Here is a 21,935-nt window from a genome sequence, read left to right on the forward strand (position 1 = left end):
GGGGACAAGGTCTGAAAAACAAACTATTGAGTGCTGTGCTCACTGCCTGGGTGATAGGGGGACACAGTTCTCTGTATCATACAATATACCTCCGTGTCATACAATATACCCATGTAACAAATCTCTACGTGTACCCCCAAATCAAAATATAAAAGTTGAAATTATGTTAAAATTAAAAGATAGCCGGCCAGGCTAGAATAGAACAGGAACTGCTGAAAAGGAGAGAGAGAAAGAAAATACCAACTCCTAAGAAAGCCTGCTCATTTACAGATGATTAAAAAGATTTTTTCAGAACTCTGTCAGACCTCAAGCCTCAAGCCCTTGAGGCAGACGTGGGAAGAAGCAAATTGTAAGCTATGAGTTAGCAACCAATTCCTCTAAAAAGACAGCTGCAACTTCAGCCACAAACTGGAGATCACAGAAGACATGGTACTGTTTCGGTTTTACGCTGGTTTTTACTATTACCATTACTAATACTGTCATTTCTATGGAACAAGTCTGCCTACTGATAAAATTCTGCCTAAGTTTGCTTAAGAAAGAAGGAAAACAGATGAGAAAATCAGCTCAAAGGAAAAAAAACAAACTCTAAGGAAATTTATTTAAATAAATAGATTTCTTGGCTATGAAAGAAAAGAGATGTGACATGTCCCCAAATCCAACCTCCTCCATGTTCCTGTCTCCTGGGGAAGCGGCAGAGCATGAAAAATCCAAATACTTCCCCCAGAGCAAGAAATGCTCTGATATTATTATCAATATGCCCTTGCCGCATTAAATCATGTCTGTTCAGCCAGAACTTGCTTCATTTCACTCTTTCTTTCTCTTCCCCAATAAACGCATTTGAAAAGGAAGTTTGGATTATTTGTTAGCTCTTTTTCCATCCCGGTTCTTAGCTGCTGCTATCTCTCCAACAGCTCTGGGCAATTTCTTTCCCTAGAGTAGAAGTTTCCCACATGGTCCAAGTGGGCAGAAATCTCCAACCTGGCCCACCTTGCTAGAAGCAGGGGGCAGGACAGCCTGGGCATCTCTTCTTTGCCTCTTGGAGACCTGAACCAGGTAGCTTGGCAGCTGGGGTTCTTTCTTCATCTATAAATCGGGGACAAGAACACCAGGTATTTAATTCATACGGGAAACAGTTCAGGAAAATGAAATGAAGTTGAAAGCAAGGGGGAAAAAAATCCTTGCAGGACTGCTGGAAGGATTAAATGCCATCACACAGATGAAGACACCTACTAGTAACAATAATTATTGCCCAGTCATAATAACAGCAAGGTATTTGTTATCGGGCACCCACAGCAACTCCATGCAAGATACTGGACTTTGCATATTTGATTTCACTTAATCCTCAAAACAACCCAAGACATAGGGACCATTTTTATCTGAATTTCCACACATGGAAGTGATGGCTCAGAGAAGTGAATTCACTTGCCAAAGGCCACACAGCAAGTACCCCACACAATACAAGAACATAGTAGGTACTCAATAAATTCTGTTTAAAGCTGAATGCATAGGTCAACTTCACACTAAGATGTCATCATCTCTTGACTGCCATAACCTCTAGAGACAGCTAACCTTGTTCTATTTTCAAGGAAGTATCATTTAAGATACCTGAGGGTGGCTTCTCCCCCCTATAAAACTTGTACCCATGGCCAGGTGTGGTGGCTCATGCGTGTAATCCCAGCACATTAGGAGGTTGAGGCAGGTGCATTACCTGAGGTCAGGAGTTCGAGACCAGCCTGGCCAACACGGAGAAACCCTGTCTCTACCAAAAACACAAAAATTAGCCAGGCATGGTGACATGTGCTGTAATCTTAGCTAATGGGGAGGCTGAGGCAGAAGAATCTCTTGAACCCAGGAGGCAGAGGTTGCAGTGAGCCAAGATCGTGCCACTGCACTCCAGCCTGGGAGACAAGAGCAAAACTCCATCTCAAAAAAAAAACAAAAAAAAACTTGTCCTGTGTTCACATCCACATGTTCGTGAGGAGGAAACCAGAGCTACAAGGTAATTTATTTCAACAAAGAAATTCCCCCCTCTTCTTTGCTAATGGCTGCAGATGAAGCTACAGATGCAGCGTCATCAACAAAAGTAGCAATTGACATTTGTCGAGCACACAGAATACAGCAGGGCTGAGCTGTGAGCTTTCATCTGCATCACCTCACTGCATCCTCAACACCACCATCTAAGGAAGATACAGGTATTGTTGCAGTGTTCCTGTTATGGAGACACACAGAGGTTAGGCCAGCAGCTGCCTGATGTCACAGGGCAAGCAGGAGGCAGGATGACAGCATTCCAATCTGCCCTTTCCAGAGCCCAAGAGAGTGGGGTGCTCCTTCAGGCCCAATGCCTCATCTCTAGCCCTTCCTACATCACCTCACTTCTCCTTACTCCTCACTTGGACTTTGATTATTTGATTTCACTTAATCCTCAAAACAACCCAAGAGGTAAGGACCGTTTTTATCTGAATTTCCACATATGGAAGTGATGGCTCAGAGAGGTGAATTCACTTGCCAAAGGCCACACAGCAAGTACCCCACACAATCCAGGAACACAATCCAGGAACCAAGGTTGGCCTTGAGTCCAACCGACTCCTAGGCTGTCATGACATCCACCAGGCTTACCTAGGTATGGGCCAACGTGCTGCTGCCTGGGACAACAGTCACTGCATGTGATGGGTTCATGTCCCGTGAAAATCAGTCTGAACTCTTGAAGTCCACGGGCTTTCAGACAGACCTATCAGTGACCAGTGGGATGACCTCAGCCAAGCGACTTCTGCACAGCACCTGGACTCTCAACAAACACGCTGCCCTGCTTTAGCTCTTTTGGAGCCTTTGGGAAGTAGTATGCAGTGCTGATTTCATGCCAAGTTCCTGAGCGCAATGCGGGCTTCGTGACTTACCCATGCTGTGCAGCCTTTGCTGGCACCAGGCATCTCTCTGAACTCTATCTCCTCCCTTTTCACAAGGGACAAGGCAACTCATAGCTTAGGGAGTTGTAATGAAAATAAAAGGAAGTCATCCATGGGAATTCCTTCCACATGGTATGCCTAGTACATTGTAAACCTGGTGCAATGCTTTATACATAGTAGAGGAATGTTAAACATCTGTGCAGAGACCCCTGGGACAGGAGTGCATTTGGGGGTGGGGGTTGAGACAGGGTCAGGCTGGAGTACAGTGGCAAGATCACAGCTCACTGCAGCCTCGAACACCTGGGCTCAAGAGGTCCTCCAACCTTGGCCTCCAGAATAGCTGTGACTACAGGTATACACCATCAAGCCCAGCTGATTTTTTTATTTTTTGTGGAGAAGGGGTCTTGCTACATTGCCCAGGCTAGTCTTGAACTTCGGCGTCAAGCAGTCTTCCTGCCTCAGGCTCCCAAGTCACTGGGATTACAAGTATGAGCCGCTGTTCCTGGCCATGGGTACATTTTAAATCCTCTTTTTCCACATTTATTGGTATCATGAATATTCAGAAAAGAGCATTGGACACCACACCCTTCCTTCATGAAGAAATCTATCAGTTCCTTCATTTCAACCTCTTTTTGACCCCACCCTGATATCATAATTCCCCTACTGTGACTTCCAAAGAAAATCAATCTGAACTGATTTCCAAAGAAATCACAGTATCTTGTCTTAGAACTGGCATCGCCTGGCCAGGCACAGTGGCTCACACCTGTAATCCCAGTACTTTGGGAGGCTGAGGCAGGTGGATCGCTTGAACCCAGGAGTTCGAGACCAGCCTGGGTAACACGGTGAAACCCTGTCTCTACAAAAAAAAATTTTTTTAATTAAAAAAAATTAGCCAGTTATGGTGTCATGCACCTCTAGTTCCAGCTATTCTAGGGTCTGAGTCACTTGAGCCTGGAAGGCAAAAGTTGCAGTGAGCCGAGGTCATACTACTGGACTCCAGCCTGCCTGGGTGAGAAAGTGAGACTCTGTCTCAAAAACAAACAAACAAACAAACAAACAAAAAAAAAACCTGTAATCCCAGCACTACTTGGGAGGCCGAGATGGGCGGATCATCTGATGTCAGGAGTTTGAGACCAGCCTGGTCAGCATGGCAAAACCCCATCTCTACTAAAAATACAAAAATTAGCTGGGTACAGTGGCAGGTGCCTGCAATCCCAGCTACTCAGAGGGCTGAGGCAGAAGAATCACTTGAACCTGGGAGGTGGAGGTTGCAGTGAGTTGAGATCGTGCCACTGCACTCCAGCCTGGGTGACAGAGCCAGAGTTCATCTCAAAAAACAAAACAAAACAAAAAACAGAACTGGCACCACCCAAGAACCTGAAGGACCATGCTAAATAAAAACCATGATCCGAAGTTAAAAGGAGTTTCACGTAAATTCCGCTTCTACCCTCTGGTCATTGGTACAGGAATGAAATAAAGTGGATGTACTTGAGTATGACTCTGTCCTTCTTCCCAAAATGCAAACAAAACAAGAACATCTTTCCCAGAGCACGTACATTACCGACTTCAATACTGAAGGTTTGCAGGCACCTTTTACATCACAAAATGGTCCAAAAAGATACTGGGGTGGGGGGTGGTAATTTTTTTTGAGCTATGATGATTTGAGTAAAAAAAAGAAACCACCCTGAGTAGATTTGAGATTTGGCATTTGATGGGCAATCAAATAAAATAATCAACCCAGGAGGCAACAGAAGAAGCCCAAACAGAGCCTCTGAACTTAATGGAGCTGTTTATTCTCCTAGAAAACTTCCCCTGAACTTGCTCAGGCTGCATTAGGGCTCTTCCTCTGGGCTTCCCAAACCTTGTGCTTCCCCAGCCTGAGAAGACCAATGATAATCATACTGATAGTAATATATGATAATCATACTGATAAATAACATTGAGGACTTCCTACAGCATTTGAGCTGAGAGCCAAATAATGAAAAGAAGCTGACTCACAGAAAGAATATTGCAGGCAGAAGAAACAAATGCAAAAGTGGGAATTCCTGTGTTTCTGTTCAAAGAATCCATAAAAGGTGTCACTGAGTTGATATAGGGATCAATGTGGTAATCGTAATAACAGTTAGAAGCTCTGGGGGTAAACCGGGGAGCTGTCTTCGAGGGCAGGAATGTGGTTACTGCTGGCAGCTCCCTGGCTGGGCATGAAAGTCAAATCTGAGACACAGAGTCCAGGGGAAAAGGGCTTACGGGCCATCCATCCTGTCTTCAGGCATTCTACAGACCAGGACACCAGGCTCAGTGAGGCCACATGGCTGATCCAGGTTCCCATAACCAGAGAAGTCGGGCAAAGCCATAACCCAGGTATCTTGCCTCCAGCCCTGAGCTCCGTCCGCTGCTGCCTCCTTTCATGGGTGATCAGGAGCTGTTTATCTGCAAAACTGATGGAAGTTTAACAAGGTCCCTGGGGAGACAGGGAGCGATGGTGCACATATGTGTGTGCACGATGAGTTGGAGGGAGGGTGGTACATCACGGCTCCTCACTTTCATCTGGTTCCTGTTAATTGGACTAAAGACCCCTGGGAAAACCATGCTCTGGGCATGATAAGCCAAACTCCAACTCAATTATGGTTTTCTGTGCTTTACAGAACCTCAGCATTCACAAAATCTCCTGGCTTTCATCTGGCCTCGGAATACTGAAGTTGTCATCATCGCCGTCATGATCATCCTTCTCCTCCTTAGAACCATGGCAGCTATGTTCCTGGAGCGCTTAGGATAAGTCCAGCCAGTGGCTCTCAGCCCGGAGTGATTTTGCCGAAGGGGACATTTGACAGTGTCTGTAGGCATTTTTGACTGTCACAACCAGGGGTTGGGGGGTTGGCTACCACTGGCATCTAGTGGGTAGAGGCCAGGGATGCTGCTAAACATCTTCCAAGGCACAGGACAGTCCCCCACCACAATTTCCCAGCCCCAAACATCAACAGTGCCAAGGATAAGAAGCCCTTTTCATGCTGTAACTGAAGACCACCAAGAACCTGGGACCTGAAATCGAATGACTGACATTAGAAGGGATTAACAACGATCATAGTTCTTAAGCAAGGCTCCCTACCCTGCAGCCTCCAGACAGTCTGCAGTGAGGAAGTACCCTGTGTAAACCAACGGTCCCCTATGGAAAAGCCCTTTAGCCTAGAAACATCCCCACTCTTAGGGAATAGTCATATATTTCTATAAAAGACTATCGGGAAACTTTTCCCAACCTCTCAAATACGTCAAAAGAAGATTGTGACTGGGTGGTACCTTTTTTCTGCTCCAAAATACTAAAAGGGGTCAAAACACTGTGCTCTCTCCATAGGGCAGTCGCACCATCAAGTTTAGGGCTTGAAGGAAGTCACAGGCAATACACTCAGCTGTCCGTACCCATCATGGAGTGGATTTCAACAGCTCTGGGGACCCCTGACCATTCAGCCCCTGTGGAATCTACCTTCCAGAAAGAGGCTGGAAGCAGAATAGGCAACACCACCACCATACTTATTAGGAAGCAGGGAGAGAAACCTTTCACTTCACCATTCTCTTTGGGTGAGATTTCCAATTCACCCCAGCCAAAAGGAGCACAGCACAGTCTCGCCCAGATGGAAAGGTGGCCCCAGACAGAGGCACACATCACCTCCCTTAATACAACAATCCCAAAAGGCTCAGTATCATGAATACCTGTTTCAAAGACGGAGATTCAGATAGGGAAGAGGCTGGGCGGTAGGCCAGGCAGGACTCACATCCCAGGCTCAGGAACTCACGTGCTTTCCTGACTGTGCCACAAACTAACCAGGGCAGCTGAATGAAGCAGCCAGGAGGCCCAGCCCGTGCCAACTGTGGCCCATGTCTTTTTTATCAATGCACCCCAGTGCAGGGAATGTGGCAAGCCCTAACACTGATTTCAACTGAAGCAAGTCCAGCCACTTCCCACTTCTTATCATGGCCGTTCGTTAGACAGCCTCTCTGAGGGTTCTTATGCAGCTGGGGGTGCCCCAAACAGGGCCCCAAGCTCTTTCCGGATGTCTCCCAAGGGAATGAAGCCACTGCCTAGAGTTCTCCGTCTCTTCGGAGCTCTCTTTGCATCTCCACTAGTTATCATTTGGAGGCTGCCCTTCAATGTTCCTTCTTTACAGTTCATTTTCTTCTCTTCATTGGTTTGCAGTGTGGCAGAAAGACCAACAACGCGAGAGCATCCATGACGTGAACGTGGAAGGAAGGTTAGTGGCAGCAAGGCCCCGTCGGAGCAGGCTGCTCCCACAGATGCCTCTGCTGAGGCAGCCGGGAAAGAAACTCCCGGAAAGAAACCCAAGGTCTCCCCGGGCTTCTGGCCTGCCGTCTGAGAATGCTCGGTCTGTGAAACACAATTAAGCCCGCATTAGTCCCTGCTGTAACTGGGTCAAGCCCTTCTCCTCTCTGAGACTCAGTTTATCCTTACTTGAAAGTTGAGATGATTAGACCGAGGTTCCTTCCAGTTTGTACATTACTGTGCATCTTTTGCAAATTTCAAGTCTATTTTGACGTCTCCGCTAAAGGAAGCTTATCGGGCAGCGTCCCCTGGTGGCCAAACATGACACTGCACCATCGAGAAGCTGCCCCGGTCTCTGATGGTGTCCAAGAAAATAATCTAGGAGGAAAAGGCATCCAAGTATCTACAGCCAAGCAGCTATGTGCCCCTAATTTCTTCAAGCAAGGAGCCTAGGGTTGAAAGCAACAACACAGCCCTGCCGCTCAGTTCCTCCACCCTCTGTGATCATGAAGACACAAGGTCTTTAGAAGGTGGAGCTTGAAAAATAATGTCAGTCCCAGTCACTGAGAGCATCCTCGTATCCGATTACAAAGCTTGTCCGCCTCATTTCTCCTCCACAAAGTATCAGACAGAGAAGGGAAAAAACAAAAGCGCTAAAGAAAGAAAATGGTCAGACGATGAAGCTAAACTGGGTTCTGTTCCCAAGGACAGGGCTGACATGGGGGGTAGGGAAGTACCATCTCCCACCCTCCCAGCTCAAAGCAACAGGTTCTCTGTGTTGGGGAAGGAGGAGCACTTAGGATTTCCCGTTTGACGAGTGAAGTCAGTGGGGGAAATGTGGGGTGTAGAGCAACGCCACATTTCAGAATCCATCAGGATGGCGGTCACACTCACCTGAAGAGATCCACAGATTCCTACACAGGAGTGACCTTCAGAGAGTACCATCCAGACAGCATCTGTGTACTGCACTCCAGAGACCAGATGTGGTCCCCACTCCCCAAAGGACTCAGTCTGATGCACAACAGACCTAAAAAGTCAGCACGAAGGACTATGCATGATGAAAGCATGTGTTTTGGGTGAAACTGACGTGGGTTTGAGCACAGGCTCTACCAGGTACTAGCTGTGTGACCCTAAGCAACTTACTTACCCTCTCTGGGCATATGCCTCCTTCCTGCACTTTCTGCCTTCCCCTGAGCATTTACTATGGGAAGTTCTTGATAAATTACAGCCCTCTATACATGTTGTACCACTTGTGCAAATATTCATTCACCCGCCCCCCACTACAGAGTTTTCCACAGTCAATGCCTCCCCAGCCTCCAAAAGGAAGTTCTTTTTTACATCACACCAAAATCTCCCATGATTTAGACATGTATGTATTTGATTTAGACATGTATGTATTTGACACTCACTATTTCTAGCTTGGTCTTTTACAAAAACAGTCAGCAAATGTTTTCTCTAACAAGCTAGACAGGCTTTGTGGGTCATGTGGTCTCTGTCACACTACCCAGTTCTGATGTTGCAGCATGAAAACAGCCATAGACAAAGTGGAAACAAATAGATATGGCAGTGTTCCAATAAAACTTTATTTACAAAAGCAGGTGGAGGGCTGACTTTGGTCCATAGGCTATACTTGGTCAACTCCTGCCTTAAGAGAGAAAATCTCTCATCTGATCATTATCCCTCCCACACAATCTCATCCCTGATACACAGACAGAAACTGCTTTGCCCTCAGTTCTCTCCCCTAGGGCAAATCTATAAATGCTTCAACCTTCTCCTTCAAGGGCATAATTTCTGTGATTAGATTATGACAGTTCATTTGTTCGTTAATTCACTCAATGATACTTTTGCAACTGTGCTAAGTAGCTTGTAGGAAACTAACAAAGTGCTGCATTTAGAGTATATGGTCTGGAATCAGCCCAAGCTCAAGTGCTGGTGCCCTGCAATTTACCAGCCATGTGACCTTGGCTGAGTACTGTGGTTCACCCCTTTGTGCCTTCATTCTCTTATGTGAAAACTGGGGAATACGAAAGTCCCTATCTCATGGAGATATCTGACGATTAAGTGAAATAACCCTTAAAATCAGCTCAGAACAACACCTGACAGTATGCTTTTAATATTTAATCATTATTATTTTGGTTATTAAAGATGGCCCTTGCTAGTTATGAATTTCCAATCTAATATGGGAGATTTAGATATCAAAGCAACTACAAGATCACTGCCTAATGACTATGGCACAAGATCGACGCAGGTGCAGTCCAGGAAGTCTTCCCGGCAGTGTCAGGAGTTGCCTAAGCCATGGGAAGATTTACTTTAGGAGGATGCAGCCCAGAAAGTTTTTCCTTTTGAACAGCTGCAAAGGGGCAGTGAGTCAGTGAGAAAACCACTGAAATCTGGGAGGTCAGAACATCCCGCCCGACCAGGCACCAGCTGCAGAAAAGAAAGCATCACAATACAGATGAAAGTAAGCAGCGTTCCGGAAGGATTCTTTTCCTTCAGACTTTCTCATGTAAGTCACACACTACTTATTTGTTGCCCAGAAAGACAGAAAATGCAAAGAGCAAAAGAGAAGAAAACATCGCCCTTAAACAAAGAACAACTATGCTAAATATCCAAGTGGAGTTCCTTTCAGACTTTTTTCCCCATTTTATTTATTTTTATTTTGTATTTTTTTGAGATAGAGTCTCCCTCTGTCACCCAGGCTGGAGTACAATGGCGTGATTTCAGCTGTCTGCAGACTGCCTCTCGGGTTCAAGCCATTTTCCTGCCTCAGCCCTCCAAGTAGCAGAGACTATAGGTGCACACCACCATGCCTAGCTAATTTTTGTATTTTTAGTAAAGATGGGGTTTCACCATATTGTCCAGACTGGTCTTGAACTCCTGACCCCAGGTGATCCAGCTGCATCAGCCTCCCAAAGTGCTGGGATTACAGGCATAAGCTACTACCCCTGGCCTATTTCTTTTTTTCTTTTTTTTTTTTTTTTTTTTGAGACAGAGTTTTGCTCTTGTTACCCAGGCTGGAGTGCAATGGCGTGATCTTGGCTCACCGCAACCTCTGCCTCCTGGGTTCAGGCAATTCTCCTGCCTCAGCCTCCTGAATAGATGGGATTACAGGCATGTGCCACTATGCCCAGCTAAATTTTTGTATTTTTAGTAGAGATGGGGTTTCACCATGTTGACCAGGATGGTCTCGATCTCTTGACCTCGTGATCCACCCGCCTCGGCCTCTCAAAGTACTGGGATTATGGCCTATTTCTTAATGGAGTCTTGCTCCGTTGCCCAGGCTGGAATGCAGTGGCATGATCTCGGCTCAATGCTTAAACCTCCTGGGTTTATGCAATTCTTCTGCCTCAGCCTCCGAGTAAGTGAAACTATTGGCATGCACCACCATGCTTAGCTAATTTTTATATGCTTAGCAGAGACAGGGTTTCACTATGTTGGCCAGGCTGAACTTGAACTCCTGACCTCAAGTGATCCACCCACCTCAACCTCCCAAAGTGCTGGGATTACAGGCGTCTGCCACCACACCGGGCCCCATGCAACCATTAAAAAAAATCCTAAGTAACATGCCAATGTAGATGCAAATTATGGTCAATACAGTGCTTTCTTTTTCTTCCCCAAACAATAGCTTGGGTATTTCTCATACAAGAATATAAGTTGGTAATCAGGGAAACAGTTAGAGAAAGCAACAGTCCACCTGAGTGAAAATCGTGACTATAATGAACGGGAACCATCTCCTCTCAGAACATTTTAGGGGAAGGCAAGAATAATTTTGCCCCAAATAATAACAAATGTTTCCATCCTCTTTGCCCTTCCTGCCTTCCCTCTGCATGCTCCCTGCAAGTTTCAAACATATTCATGCACCCAAGGAAACCTCCCATCCTCTCTCAGGACCATGGCTGGGAAGGACAGAGACATTGATAGAGAGTCAAATCTGCTGGGAACGTTCCCATCTGTGAAACTGGGCATGCAGCCTCATCTGCCCACCACTCATGTGGTTGTGAGGCTAAAACAAGATCACCTGCATGCAGGTGTTTCCTGAAACTGAAGGTGCTCTGCAAACGTGCAGTATTGTTATTTGATATTTACATGCAGCCTTTAGATAATTTTTTTTTGAGACGGTGTTTCACTCTTGTTGCCCAGGTTGGAGTGCAAAGGCGCAATCTCAGCTCACCACAACCTCTGCCTCTCCGGTTCAAGTGATTCTCCTGCCTCAGCCTCCCAAGTAGCTGGGATTACAGGCATGCATCACCATACCTGGCTAATTTTGTATTTTTAGTAGAGATGGGGTTTCTCCATGTTGGTCAGGCTAGTCTCAAAATCCCGACCTCAGATGATCTGCCCTCGTCAGCCTCCCAAAGTGCTGGGATTACAGGCGTGAGCCACCATGCCCAGCCTTAAATAATTTTTTATCTCAGTTCCAGTGTAAGCTGCTACATCCCTGCAAAGTCCCAAAGGGTTGCTCCCTCAAGCTGAGCAAATGGAAACACAGGGAGCACCCAGAGTTAAGGAGAAAGCCATTCCCACCAGTCTTTTAAGTGGGGGGCCTCCGCTGCACAGGAGTCAGACAGAAATGAGTTCAAACCCTGCCTCTGACACTTCGCTGCTGTGTGACCCCAGGCAAGGGCTCTACCTCTCTGAGCCTCCGTTTTCTTTCCGAAGAAAACAGAAGGAATCATCCTGCAGCCCTCATGAGGCTGCTGAAGAATTAAATGAGCCAGTGCTGTGTGACTTGACCCAGTAAGAACTCAATCGATATTTGTTGCCACTATTGCCATCAATCACTAGGACTCACTCAGTCATTCTGTGGCTACTTCTCACATTCCAACTCTGAGCCACACTCTGGGAGAATTCCAGCACAGGGCTTCTCAAAGCGTCTTCCCCAAACCAGCGTCGCCGGGGCTCTTGTTACAAATGCAGATTTCTGGGCACTGCCCCGGACCGGCTGAAGCAGGAAACTCTGGGGGTGGCAGCTTCTGGGGGATTCTGATGCATGTTGAGGTTTTGAGCATCACCGTTGTTGTGGAAAGGGGTATGAAAACAAACAAATTAAATAATCTTAGATGTCCTAGAGATTATGATAGGACAGAGAGTGGCCAGGATGGAAGTAGGACTCTCTGAGAAGCTGGTAGTTGGGCTGAGTCCAAAATGACAAGGAACCCGCCAGAGGAAGATTGAGGCAGGGTATTCCAGCAGAAAGAAGGACCGTGCAAAGACCCTGGGGCAGGCGTTGTAAGAAAGAGAGGGTAGCTGGGTGCAATAGGCCTGTGAAAACAGCAGATAGGGACCAGAGTGGGAGCCCTGGGGACAGGACTGGGGGTCTCATTCTAAGGTGAAAGTCTGTTTGGGTCTGTCTCAGCTCATGCAGTTTCACGGAACCCACAATCCTCGAAGAGTCCAGTCCCTGCCAAGCACAAGTTCAATGTCAATTCTGCGCCCAATTCTTCTGCTCAGCACCTCGTGAGTGCCAGGAATAAAAAGAGAAAGTGACTACAGCGCTGATCAGAGATGACAGCCAGAGAGTCGGATTTTCTTTGTTCTCACTGGGGGGGTTCCAAAAAAGCCAGATGCTGGCCACAGGAAGCAGCAGGTGGGCAAGACAGAGGGGCCAGAAGTGACCTGCCAGAAAGGGAAAGTGGGCTGGAGGGGGACAGGACCGGTGGACAAGCCTCGGACCAGGTCACTTAACAGGGGTTCTGCTGCAAGACAAAGGCTCTGGAGAAAAACATCCTGCCCTCCCTCCACGCCTGCCTTAGCAGGGAGCAGCCAGTGGCTCTGTAGGAAGACTGCCTTGGTTCAGATTCAGCTTGGGAAGGAGGGAGGAGGGAGGGAAGCTGACAATAAAAACAATCACGGCCCAGTACATACTGAGTGCCAAATTTGCCAGACAAGTGTTTATATTAACACAGTGTTTATATGACTTCATTTCTCTCCTTGCAACAACTCCATGAGGAAGATACAGCTAGTATCCCCATCTTACCCATGAGGAAAGCAAGGTAGTTACACAGGGAGGAAACATTGAGGGATGAAGGGGGAAGGGAGGGAGGAAGGGAAATTGATTGATGGATTTAGTTTAGCCTAGAACAAGTTAAGTGAAATCCGATCAAGTCCCTTCCCTTCTTTAATCCCCTCCAATGGGTTCCCATTCTAGTAAGAAGTTTCCAGCAATGTCTACACGGGGCCTCAGGAACTGAGCCCTGCCCGTGTCTCTGACCCTGTCTCCTATCTTCTACCTCCTCTCCCTGCCATGGATTAGCCCACTGCCAACTCAGTTACACTGGCACCCATGTTTCCACAGCACCCACATTCCCAGAATCCCCTTCTCTGCATGGTTCCAGATGAGAGCTGGCCAAAAGTGATGTTGTACAAGACTTGTGTGGCAAAAGAGAAGCAGCCATCACACCCCGAAGAGTAACATGGGTTGAAGGCAATGGGGGACAGCTGCTGGGGTGCTTGGTCCTGTTTATCCTCCACCTTCCTCCCTGCCTTGCAGCCAACTCTTCTTCCTGACAGTGGACCCTCCATGACCAACAGCAACCTCAAGTTCACCACCAGATGCTTCATGACAAACTCACAGAGGCAAAAGCCACAGAGGGCTAATAGCTTTCCCTGGGAATCTAACCCAGCTCCTCTGCAAGGTCCCTTCCAACAGCCGGACATATTGGCTGCCAGATGGCCCTGAAATTGCAGGCTGCCTTACCCATGGCAGTGTAGGTTCGAGACTTTTCTCTGAATCTTAAGCTTCCCTTTTTCAGTTTGTACTTCCCCAACTCTTCCTATCATCGCATAAGTCAAACATCTAAAAAATTACGTTTTTTTGGCTGGGCACAGTGGCTCATGCCTATAATCTCAGCACTTTGGGAGACTGTGGTGGGTGGATCGCCTGAGGTCAGGAATTTGAGGCCAGCCTGGCCAGCATGGTCAAACCCCATCTCTACTAAAAATACAAAAATTAGCTGGGCATGGTGGCACACACCTGTAGTCCCAGCTACTCGGGAGGCTGAGACAGGAGAATCGCTTGAACCTGGGAGGTGGAGGTCTCAGTGAGCCGAGATCACGCCACTGTACTCCAGCCTGGGTGACAGAGCAAGACTCTGTCTCAGAAAAAAAAAAAAATCAGTTTTTTCCATTATACTCGCAGTAGTTTGGCTTCCCTGATTGACCCATCACTGAGACTGTCACCAGCAGAAGGGTTATCATTCCAGAACTGGCAACCTCCATTTCCTCCTCCTTGGGATGTATGTTGTGAGAAACCCGGGTCACATGAAAGGCAACATGTGGGCACCCCAGCAGATAACCCTCAATTGGTTACCCACTCAACAACTAGCACCAACTGCCATCCATGAGCATGCACCATCTTGGATGTTCCAGTGCAGTCAAGCCCCAGATGACTGTAGCTCCAGCCAACACCACATGGAACAGAAGAACCACCCAGCTGAGCCCAGCCAATCCCTGAGCCCAGGGAATCATGATGAAACTATGCCCTGAAGAGTTAAAGAAACCAATGACAGAAATTATTGAGTTTGCAGGACAGCAGATTAAAAAAAAAAAAAACTTGCTGAGATGCTGAAACTCCCTCCTCCTGTGAATTGTTTTTTATAACTAAAATCAGTTGTAACCAAGATGACCAGCTGGAGTTTGTGCACAAGTTTGCTGACATCACAGCCCAAATTTCTACCACATATTTCATACTAACTCCCTTCAAATTTGCACATGCAACCTATGAGGTAGCATAAAGAAATAACTGCACACACCCAAGGACTTTCCAGATTTCTCCTTTCCTTCCACCAACCACCTGCTAACCCCAGTATCTACCCCTTAAACCTTTCCTAATAAAAATACTGCCTTGAAGCCAGCCCAGGGTGACAGATTTGAGCTTGACTCCTGTCTCCTTGGGGGTCAACTTTCAATATGAAGCTTTTCTCAAATCCTGGTGTCATAGTATTGGCTTCTAGTGCATCGGACAGCAAGCCCCTTTTGTTCAATAACAATGGGAGATAACAAGTCAGTTGTGTTGAGCCACCAGGTTTTGAAGCACAGGTCTGGGACACAGACCCACACAGCAATGGGTCCCCAGAACCACTGGCCATGTAGGCCTGAATTCTGCTTCTTAAAAATGCTTCCGAGACTTGCATTTAAGACCTGTGTGCTCTCAAAATGCTCTTCCCCCAGATCTTCTTCTGTCTGATGCTTTCTTGTCATTCAAGTCTCAGCTTAAATGTCGTCTCCCCAGAGAGGCTAGCTGTCAGTTTCACATATGAACTTGGTTAAGCTATAATCCCCAGTTAGTCAATCAAACAACAATCTAGGCATCAGGTGAAGGTATTCTACTGCTGTGATTAAGGTCTATAATCAGCTGACTTTAAATAAAGTCAATTATCCTCTATAATCCGGGGGAGCTGATACGCTGATACAAACCATTGAAATTGAAATATCTTAATAGCGGAACGGAGACTTTTCTCTTTCCTGAGACAGGATCTCACTGTGTTACTCAGGCTGAGTCAAGCGGTAAGATCTCAGCTCACTGAAGCATTGACCTCCCAGGCAAGTGATTCTCCCACCTTAGCCTCCCCCGTAGCTGGGATTACAGGCACACACCACACCCAGCTAAATTTTGTATTTTTTTTAGTAGAGATGGGGATTTTGCTATGTTGCCCACGCTGGTCTGAAACTCCTACACTCAAGCAATCCACCCTCCTGGCCTCTCAGTGTGCTAGAATTACAGGCACGAGCCACTGCATCCAGCCAGAACTGAGACCTCGCCAAAGAAAAAGAAATTCCACCCATGGACAGCAACTTCAGTTCAGGCCTGCCCTTCCTAACAGCCTGCACTACAGATTTTAGGCCTTCCCAGCCAGCCCCAACCATTGCATAAGCCAAATCCTTGCAATAAATCTCTTAATATCATTTATCTTATTGTTTCTACTTCTCTGGCTGAACCCTGACTGACCTGCTCTTATCACCCCATCAAAGCCAGCCACAAAGCCACCATCATTTCACTTCAGTTTGATTTTCCACATAAAACCTATTACCATTTGATTGATTCATTGATTGGACAGAATCTCACTCTGTCACCCAGGCTGAATGCAGTGGCATGATCTTGGCTCACCGTGGCCTTGACCTCCCAAGCTCAGGCAATTCTGCCTCAACTTCTCAAGTAGCTGGGATTATAGGTGTGTGCCGTCACCCCCAGCTAGATTTTTTTGTTTCTTTTTTGTAGAGATGGGGTCTTGCCGTGTTGACCAAGCCGATCTTGGACTCCTGGGCTCAAGCAATACTCCTGCCTCAAAGTGTATCCCAAAGTGTTAGGATCACAGGCATAAGCCACTGCACCCAACTTGATATTTTTCTTATGTATTGTTTCTTTCAACACATTTCAGAGCAGCACTGCCCATTAGAATATTCTGTGATGATGGGGATGTTCAAAACTGCTGTTGCAATAGGGCAGCCGCTAGCCACCTGTGGCAGTTGGCTCCTGAGAATGAAGAAGGGGATTTAACTTTTACTTAATGAATATAAGTTCACCTGGCCACACAAGTCTGGTGACTGCTGTACTGAATAGTGCAGGTCTGGGACAGACCCACGAGAGCCCGCAGCCGGCCGGCCTTCCCCACCGCTGTATCTCCAGCCCCTCCCAGCAACGCCACAGGGAAAGTTCCTTCCATGTGTACAGAGTGAATGAATGAGCCATTTGTGCCTAAGTGCGTTTGCATCAGGTTTCTGCCGCTTGTAAGCGAGAATCCTCGTCTGATGCTGTCTATGTGTAAGGGATTCCTGAGATCCCACAGAACAGGAGGGCTGGAGCAGTTGCAGGAGAAAGGAAAGGCATCAGTGTCAACGCTAGAACATCGGAGACCCTGTGGGCTTCGGGAGGAGCAGCTCTTCCTCTGCCAGCCCAGCCTTCCCCAAGTTAGAAGCAAGTAGAACAGTAGGGCAATCAAGACCCGCTCTTACTCTTTGTCCTAGTCAAAGGAAGCCTGTACAGTGGCAGACGGCGTTCTGGGGGGCTTCATTCAAAGCCCAAAGCTGGGAGGAAGCCAGAGGGCATCTGAGGCCGTCCTCTTTTGGGGGCCACTTTGCATACTGTTTTTCTCCTGACTCCCAGTTCTCCCCCTTGATACTCAAGAGAAGCCAGAGAAGGCCCAGGCAGGCAAGCTTCCAGGAGACTGCAGGGGTGCAGGGGCACCTGCCTGCCTGCCTACAGGGCCCTAGCCTTCACTCTCTCCTCTGGGGGCTCAGGGAGCCACAGAGGATTCCCAGCATCTGTCACCTGCTCTAAGCCATCCATTGACTCTGCAGCCAGAGTGTTGTTAGAAAACCGGACAAGAGATCCAGGTACCTTCTGTTCAGCTTACCCTGCAGTGTAAGCTCCTTGCCGTGGCCCACTGTGGGGGCTGGCACTGCCCACCTGCCTGGCTCCAGCTCCCACTGCTCTCCCCAGCATCCCCACTGGGCAGCCGTGCTGTTCTCTCTGCGCTTAGGATGCTCCCCTTCCTCCCGTCCCAAGGCACTTCTGAGTGTCCCATCACTCCCAGTCATTAGGAGAATTCTTCCCCTCCCCTTCAGGTCTCAGTTCAATCCTGAGAAAGTCCCTGAGCCCTGGAACCCAATGTTGTGTGTACCAGTTGCAGAGAAGGTGCTGGATAAACAAGGGTGGGAGAGGGAAGAGGAGGGAAGGGTAGAAAAGAAGGAAGGGGAGGAGGAAGGGAAGAGATCTCCAGTTTTCCTCACATAAGCATATTCATGGCAGAAAGGAAAACAGTAACCACAGCAAAGATCATCCATTATCTTGACCCGAGGTTTTTCCCTGGGAAAGACGCAGATGACCATAAATTACGAGGCTGAAAACGATCAAGATGCCAAAAAGAAGAGGAGAGAGAGAGAAAGAACAGCAGAAAAGAGGAAGAAGACCAAGCAACAGCACTCTGATAGCTGGACCACGTCTCCACCAGGCTCTCTTCTGATAAAACAGCTGTGGCCCAGGAGAGGAAGGTTCAGTAAGGGACCCCGCTGTCCTCAGACTCTGAAGTCCCCAGTGTTGGAATGGAGCTGGAGGTGGAGGCAAACGGTGAGAACGTGCTCTTCCTGCAGCCAAATCAGCTTCACCCTAGGACCTCAGCTCTGTAGGAACCACAGGGTAAAACTGGGGCTGTGTCCAGGGAAAAAGGGTTTGAGGTTTTGCCTTTATTTTTGTAGCCAGGGAATGGCGGTTACCTCTAAAGAACAATCAGCCCAGACAGAGGTAGAGTAGGCGGAAAAGAACAGCAGTGCTGAGGGAGACCGTGGCTCAGAAGGAAGGGAAACAGTGAGAGAGCTGAATTAGAAAGGCTGAAGCCCCTTGGAAGGGCCCCTTAGAGGAAAAAAGAGAGGAGGATGAGGAGATGTGGAGAAAAGCGACCTGCGGGCAGAAAAAGGCTGGAGGAGCCTGGTGATGGTGATGATGGTGGTAACAATGGTGATGGAGGTGCTGGTGGTGATGGTGATGGTAGTGGATGATGGTGCTAGTAAAAGTGATGGTGCTGGTGATGGTGGTAAGGATGGTGATGATGGTGGTGATGGTGGTGATGGTGCTGATAATAGTGATGGTGGTGGTGGTTGTGGTGGTGATGGTGACGGTGGTGATGGTGATGGTGATGATGGTGTTGATGGTGCTAATAGTGATGGTGGTGGTGCTAATGGTGGTCACAATGGTGATGGTAGTGATGGTGGTTGTAATGGTGACAGTAGTGATGGTGCTGATGATGGTGCTGACAATGGTCACAATGGTGATGGTGATGGTGGTGATGGTGATGGTAGTGGTGATGCTGATGACGGTGGTGATGGTGCTGATAATGATGGTGGTGGTCATGGTGATGGTGGTGGTGGTGATGGTGGTGGTGGTGATGGTGGTAAGGATGGTGATGATGATGGTGGCAGTAATGGTAACTAACGATGGTGATGATAGTGGTGATGGTGTTGATGATGGTGCTGACAGTGGTCACAATGGTGATGGTGATGGTGGTAAGGATGGTGATGATGATGGTGGCAGTAGTGATGGTGCTAATAATGGTGATGATGGTGTTGATGGTGCTAATAGTGATGGTGGTGGTGCTAATGGTGGTCACAATGGTGATGGTAGTGATGGTGCTGATGATGGTGCTGACAATGGTCACAATGGTGATGGTGATGGTGACAATAGTGATGTTGATGGTAGTGGTGATGCTGATGACGGTGGCGATGGTGCTGATGATAATGATGGTGGTGGTCATGGTGATGGTGGTGGTAGTGATGGTGGTGATGATGGTAGCGATGGTGCTGATGATGGTCACAATAGTGATGGTACTGGTGACTGCAGTGGGGATGACAGTGATGGTGCTGGTGGTGGTGATGGTGCTGGTAGTGGTGATGGTGGGGATGACAATAATAACCGTAAGAGTCATCACATACCTAATTCGGGCCAGGCTCTGTGATTTGCCTGTATCATTTCATGTAATGCTCCCAACAACTAATGGGGCTCAAATGATCATCACCCCCATCATACTGCTTAGGAAAGCAAGTACAGAGTCACAGTATGTCCCATCCACCATCACACAGCTAGTAGGTGGCAGAGCTAGAACTTACACCCAAGTTTGTTGGACTCCAGATTCCATACTCTTAGAAAATGGCTGAGGACTAAGAAGGAGAAAAGAGAACGGAGCCTGCCCCAGCTGCCTTATTTAATATGATAACCTGACCCTCCATTCCAGAGGGCACTGCCCACCCCCCTTAGCCTGCTCCATGTTTTATTTAATCCACAGCACCTCTTCTCATGCCCTGCATAAGGTTCATGCTCATTAGGACAATAATCCATTGTCTGCGCCCCAGCTCCCCACACTAGAAACTAAACTTTATGGGGACACACACCTCAGCATGCATTTCTAGAGATCAGAAGAGCACCTGGCATAGAGTACCCAGGCAATCAATTTCGCTGAATCAGTGAATGGTGGTTTTTTGGTTTCAGGTCATTGCCATGATAAGGAAAGGTTAAGCTATCCTGGCTCTGGGATCCTTTGATCTTGCTAAATGAATGAATGAGTATTCTTTGGTTTCAGGCTAAGGCTGATCTAACAAGCTATAAGAAGAGAAAAATGAGTTAAGATTTCCTACTCTGGGGGCTCCTTGGACAATGGGAAATAAAGATATCCCTAAAACCCAAGGAGAAAACTAAGATTAGCATTAACATCTCTAAAATAAAGCTGCCTCCATCATCTGACAGAGGGAGAGAGGGAGACAGGGAGAGAGGTAGAGGGAGAGAGGGGGAGAGAGAGAGAGAGAGACAGAGACAGAGAGAGAGAGAGAGAGACAGAGACACAGAGAGAGAGAGACAGAGAGGAGACCCATTCTTGGCCAGGCACAAAGCAGTCTGCTGCCATATCCTTGGTCTCCGCATGAGTTCCTCAGAACAATTTGTCTTCTGTCATTTAACAAACACGCATCCAGTCCCCACATCAGGCCGGAATTTTAAAGACCTGATTTCATCACTGCAGGAAGCTCCAGCCCTGGGTTTAGCCGGGGCTATCAAGATGAACACTACCACCCTCAAGAAGTAAGAGTACGGCGGGAAAGATACTGGTGTATTCCTCAGTCTGGGATAACATTTTTAGTCAGAGTAAAGGGAAACCATCCAACTCCCAAGATGGTTAGAAGCTTTAAGGAACCAATCATTATTTTTGAGGGAAGAAGGTAATTTTAAACATGAAGGATACTTTGAGGACGGCTCACTGGTTCCCCCTGGTGGAGATTAATAGCAAGGACATCACACAGCTTTTCAGCGGTAAGGAGGGGCTCAGCAGGTCACTGAGGTATCTGGTGTTTCAGTAGCCAAGGGCAAGTGGTCAGCTCAGTTTCCAGAGCCCAGGAAAGGCCTCATAGAGAACCAGGCTTTGCACTGGGCCTGGGGAAGAGCAGGGATTCACCAGAAGGACAAAAGGAAAGAAAAGTCTAGGTAGAGGGATGTGAGTACCAAAATGTGAAACCCAAGCCTCATCTAGAAAACTCCAAGTAATTCATGGATTTATCAGATACTTAGGACTTGAAGAGAAAATGTGAATGGTAAGGCTTCAAGTAGGAGCCAAACCCTGAGATGTTCTGCAGTCCATGAGGAGGACTGTGTTCTTTAAGCCACTGGTAAGTTTTCAGGGATTGCTTGAGCTCAGGAGTTCGAGACCAGCAGGAGCAACATGACAAAACTCCATCTCTACAAAAAATATGAAAAAAATTGCCAGGCGTGGTGGCACGTGCCTGCAGTCCTAGCTACCCAGGAGGCTGAGTGGGGGATCGCTTGAGACCAGGAGGTAGAGGCTGCAGTGAGCCAAGATTGTGCCACTACACTCCAGCCTGGGCAACAGGTCAAGACCTCATCTCAAAAAAATACATCTGTATTGAAGTAATATTATGTGCCAGATAACAACCTTCACCCTGGGAATCAAATAGTGCGCAGAAACAAGTATGATCCCTGCCCTTGTCCAGCTTACAGTCTACTGGAAGAGAGAGGCATTCATTCAAAAAACAAATCGTGGCCATGCCTGTTATCCCGTCATTTTGGGAGGCTGAGGCAGGTGGATCACCTGAGGTCAGGAGTTCAAGACCAGCCTGGCCAACATGATGAAACCCCATCTCTACTAAAAACACAAAAATTAGCCAGGTGTGGTGGCGCACGTCCCAGCTACTCGGGAGGCTGAGGCAGGAGAATCGCCTGAACCTGGGAAGTGGAGGTTGCAGTGAGCCAAGATTGCACTACTGTA

The 21,935-nt window shown here is 47.5% G+C and overlaps 1 protein-coding gene across 4 annotated transcripts in view; it reads right to left on the reverse strand.

Moving 5' to 3' along the window:
• KSR2 (kinase suppressor of ras 2) overlaps nucleotides 1–21,935 on the reverse strand; it is a 531,211-nt gene that overhangs the window by 385,667 nt on the left and 123,609 nt on the right. The gene's annotated exons all lie outside the window — the stretch shown is intronic.

Source organism: Sapajus apella, unplaced genomic scaffold, assembly GCF_009761245.1.
Source record: "Sapajus apella isolate SASKATOON/1434 unplaced genomic scaffold, GSC_monkey_1.0 scaffold2, whole genome shotgun sequence".
NCBI lineage: Eukaryota > Metazoa > Chordata > Mammalia > Primates > Cebidae > Sapajus > Sapajus apella.